At 39.1% G+C, this 5,104-nt stretch overlaps 1 long non-coding RNA gene across 1 annotated transcript; it reads left to right on the top strand.

The window, feature by feature from the left end:
* Positions 1-3,062: 3,062 nt before the first annotated feature.
* LOC146736249 (uncharacterized) lies at positions 3,063-4,096 on the top strand. The gene is made up of 2 exons (XR_014930919.1): positions 3,063-3,314; positions 3,793-4,096. It is a non-coding gene; the product is annotated as an uncharacterized LOC146736249 (long non-coding RNA).
* The last annotated feature ends 1,008 nt before the right edge of the window (positions 4,097-5,104 follow it).

Below are 5,104 nucleotides of genomic sequence, written 5' to 3'. Positions count from 1 at the left end.
TTAGACGTTTTTCGTAAGAAATGCGAAGAAGTTTGCCCATACTTTATCATTCACATGTGCATTGGCTGAAAAACTTTCCTACAAATTTGTGGCGTGCAAATTTGCTTATTCCTCCGTTAAGCCCTGTACAAATTATGACAAGATATTTGGTATGTACAAAACCAATCAACAAATATGATGAGAAAAAATAAAATTATTAAAGTATCTTCTTGCTTACAATGTAACAAATTGTTTCAAACTGGAAAACAACAATCCTTTAATTTTTTTCGACAATTACGGTGTTACACCAGAAGTGTTTAATGGTCTAAATACATTACCATTATCGACAATTAGAAATTTGAAGTTTATATTGTTCATTATTTTAACCACTTGGATGTGCATACTTGCACTACTCTGGTAATATCTCATGTTCAACATCACTTGATCGATTACATGGTATGCTTGGTGTACTATATACGATGGGTGCAAATAACGCAGGGGAACCAAGAATAACCATGGTCGGTGTAAAAAAAAAGTTTAAGATGGCTCCATGCAAACAAAACTCTGTATAAAGAGTCCATGGCCTACTGTCAAACATTACGTGGATATTTCCCACCCGAAAGTGCAAGTTTTGTTTTTCCATGTCTTCCCACCATCACCACTGACATAAAAATCACTAATAGTAACCAGTTATCATTGTCTGTTACAAGGTCAAGAAGGATTTATTATTCCAGCACAACAATTTCAAAGTATCCGAGAACCATAAGAAATGTTGAGAAAAATTTAAATAAATCAGATTTAGCCAAAGAAGAAAAATTATTTAGAATATTTAGAAGCAACATTATTTCCACATTTGTTTTGTTGGGTAAAAGGATCTTAAGATAGCACATGAGTCGACAATGGGGCGGCATCACAAATTACGACTATATTTTCGTATAACCATCTGACTTCAGCAACAAATCGTGATCGGTCCAAAATTGTGGGTTGAAGAGAATACAATACCCAGTGATGCTGTTATGGCTACCATGCCACGATGATGAATTTTCACGCAAATTACAACCATTAGTTGATTGAGTTCAAATTCATGTTTATAGACCTAATCGATGTTTTTGTACTTGGAAGGGTAGGGTTACTGACAAGTGTAAATATGGGTTTCCATTCCCATTAAAATCATCTGATGGTATTAATTCCAAAAGTAAGCGTTTAGATTACACCAGGCTGAATAAGGAAGATCAGAATATAGTTCCATATAATCCCTATTTGCTTTGGGCATGGCAAGTGTCACGAGGTCACTGGGTCAACTATTAACCCAAAATACCAAATAGTATGCAATACGTTTACTACCTTGTGTGCGGGTTCTTAACCAATATAAAATTACACAATTCGTGTAACACAAGTATAGTTTAGACTGATGGGCTCCAGTAGAGTTCAATATGACTATATGCACATATAAGCAGCAATAATGCACACCGGCCAGTCTTACACATACGACACTACACATGAATTACGTGAAACCATTGTTTATTAGGTACACAAAACATATACTTGCTACAGTTCTCTCTGTCGGTATCGCCCGCCCTTGCAGAGGTACAGCACAACACGCGCCCCTCACCACGCACCAACGCAACTATGTTGTTGGTAAGAGGTGGGGGTTACGATATTTCGCACTGTAGACACCACGGCAAAGTCGGTAACTACCCTACAACCAGGGGAGGAACGGCGTACCCTACTAGTCACGTTTATCAGTGCCACGCACTCTTATAATGTTACATAAATAAACTGGCCAGGAAAATAACAATTCTAGTAATTAACAAGGTAATATAATAACTTAAAGCCCAAGACTAACTAGTGTGTGTGTGTAGGAATGTTCGGTACCTGACGTTTCCCGACGTGCGTCGAACAGTGTCAGTCGGCAGCGTCGCCCGGTGAATTATAAGAAGCCAGCGACGGTAATTAGCGACTTGAACTTTTCCTTCTCATCCACAGCGCCAAGGCTTCCTTCCCAGTTAGACTTCAGACTGATGTTCAACGCCGGGTTCGACTATGGTAGTACGTGGTGGTACTGCTCGCCGCTTCCAGGGTCGTACAAAGCGTAGATGTTCGTCAAGATCTCCAGCAGCAACCGAGCACCACGCTGTCCCAGTCTTTAAATACCCTGCCATCACATGGCTAATTGTGTCAATCGCTAATTGGTCCGCGACACCTGTTCATTCATCACACGGATACTCGTCCAGCATTGTCCAAGTGCGACCTCGAGGTCACGTAATAGGTACTTTCTGTGCGTGTAGTGACAAATGTGGCTACCTACTGGGCTATAAAACCCACCTGTGGGCTGTTATCAATTTATACAATAACAATAAATTAATAAATACAAAATTACATAATAACAAGTGTGTCCTTTTAATAATACAGTTTCTGATATGATCCAAACACCTCGTGACATACCCCCATGCTAAGATGTAACCATGCCATTAAAGATGGTATTATGGTTACGTCAACAATACAATTCATTGAAGTCACGGATCAGGGAAACTACATAAAACAACCATTCACTATATTACATTCAACATCATATTGGCTATTGTACTAAAACTTCAGGATTTCTACTTAAATAATCTGCCCCTAGGTTATGATTACCCTTTATACTAATTATTCGACGAGAAAAGAATTGAAGATATATAGCCCATCGCATAATTCGACTATTAGAAAATTTAGGGGTTTTCATATAGACTAGCGGCTTGTGGTCGGTTTCAATCCAAAATTCACGGACGTATAGATATGGCTGAAACTTTTTTATTCCCCAAACTATGGCCAGGCATTCCTTTTCAATCACCGCATAATGGGACTCTGCGTGGCTCACCTTCCGGCTAGCATACGCCACTGGAAATGCGACATCATCATAATAATATTGCAACAAGACCGCTCCAAGGCCCGTTTCCAAGGCGTCTGTCCGTAGAACGAAAGTTCGCTCAAAATCGGGAAGTCGCAATACAGAGGCCAATCTGATTAAAATCTGATGTAGTGTACGGGCTTTAATTATTTTGGCTATAAACTTATTTTAATTTTATTTTTTATTACTTTTGTTATTAATGCCCTTTTATTTTATTATTTTACTTTGATTTTGATTTTGTGATTTTTTTTTAATTCCGCCCTACCTACATCTGAACCGATGCCTATGTAACGAGATTTCAACGAGACCCACTATCGACGATTTTAGTCAACGAATCACAGACCTCCTTCTATAGCGCACATGATGACGTCACCGGGCAGAGCCTGGTGGCAAACACACAAATAAAATGGCGGATTATACCGACCGAGAAAAACACGGCTTTTCGGTAAGTTTATCATTGTCAAATGCAACGAAAGTCATTTTTATGTTAATATTGTGGCTCGAATGGTTCGACTTTAGATCGTTATTTTGCATAGTTATTCTGGGAGTGACGATTTTGTTTCCACCGGTTCGACCGAACACCAGTGTCTTTTTCCAGTCGCCTGCCCTGGAGACGGGTGATGTTTTGTTGACGATCGGGCCAAAATCGTCTAGCTGTAAATATTCATCAAATTTTATCAACATTTTGTACATTATACAATAACACTTTATTAAAGTAATTGAGCTGATTTGGACTGGAATAAAATATTTTTTATTTGGAACACATCGCAATTGATCAGAAAATATTGTTTTGCTCCAATTTTCTGCGTCGATGCCGTGGGCCGGTGACCGCTATACAATTTAAAATCAGTTTGCATTGTTTATTATAGCTGTTTACAGTGTTCTAATCATTACGATTTACTTTTTTTTTGCTTCCATTCTAGATAATTATGCTCAGTGATGTAAAATTGAAGCGATGACTGAATGAACGAACCTTGGCTGGCGAAGATGTATCTGGAAGTGTACACATTTGTTGGAAGTGACAAAAATATTCAATGAAATGACAAAAATTGTAAAATGTTGTGGAATTTCTTTCTCAAATAAAAATATACTAGCAATTTTCTATTAATGGTTTATTCAAGTGGGCAAAATATAAATGTACAGAAAGATTGCCCGTATACACTGAAAAGTAAGCAACCGACAGCCTGTATAAAAGGGGGACTGTGATTGGCTGTTACTTACGCGAGATTTGAACGGGACTTACGTAGGCGTCGGATCAGATGTAGGTAGGGCGGAATTAAAAAAAATCAAAATCAAAGTAAAATAATAAAATAAAAGGGCATTAATAACAAAAGTAAAAAAAAAAATTAAAACAAGTTTATAGCCAAAATAATTAAAGCCCGTACACTACATCAGATTTTAATCAGATTGTACAGAGGCATTACTCAAAATATTTTTCAGCTGTTCAAATGCCAACTGATGGCAAGACTCCCAATCGACGTTCCTGGGTTTACCCTTCTTTGTAAGTTCGTGTAGAGGTGCAGCAATGGCAGCAAAGTTTGGAACAAATTTGCGATAATAACCCGCTAGCTCCACACATGACCTAACGTTAGTTACTGTCAGGGGTCGCGGAGCATTCTGCAATGCACGAACCTTTCCTGGGACTAGACTCAATTGGCCTCGCCCCACCACGTGGCCAAGAAATTCAAGCTGAGTGAAACCAATATAGCATTTTGATGGTTTAGCCGTTAAGCCTGCCTTCTGGAGGCGATTCAATACACCTTTGAATCACTTCTGCTGGGATTGCCAAGTCTTGCTATATATCAAAATGTCATCCACTAAACTAACAACCTCTCCTTCGGTACCCATCAGAACTGTTCGCATAGTGCGATTGAACGTACTGGGACTATTTACAAGTCCAAATGGAAGGTTTACTCCTTAGAAAACACACGTCCTCGAAATGGCGAGTTTACTTCTTACTAGTATCTGGGTCAAATTGGCGATTTGCATATTGCTGCGCATGCGCATATACACTTCAGGTTAGATTGTGCAAAGGGTCCATTGAAGAGCAAGCGGTTTTACTACGATGGGCACATCTGTACTCATTCTCCATCCAGAGGCTATGGGTCTTTTATCACAAAGCTAGTTGTGGCTCTCTGTGGCTCCCTAGGCCAAGAAGACTCTGTAATGGACAATGATCTGTGCTGGGACTCCAATGACTGAAACATAAAGCAGCACAGTGCCCTCAAATGTTAC

Source organism: Saccoglossus kowalevskii, chromosome 11 (assembly GCF_978046115.1).
Source record: "Saccoglossus kowalevskii chromosome 11, keSacKowa6.1, whole genome shotgun sequence".
Classification (NCBI taxonomy): Eukaryota; Metazoa; Hemichordata; class Enteropneusta; family Harrimaniidae; genus Saccoglossus; species Saccoglossus kowalevskii.
This window is presented reverse-complemented; position numbering and strand designations above follow the sequence as displayed.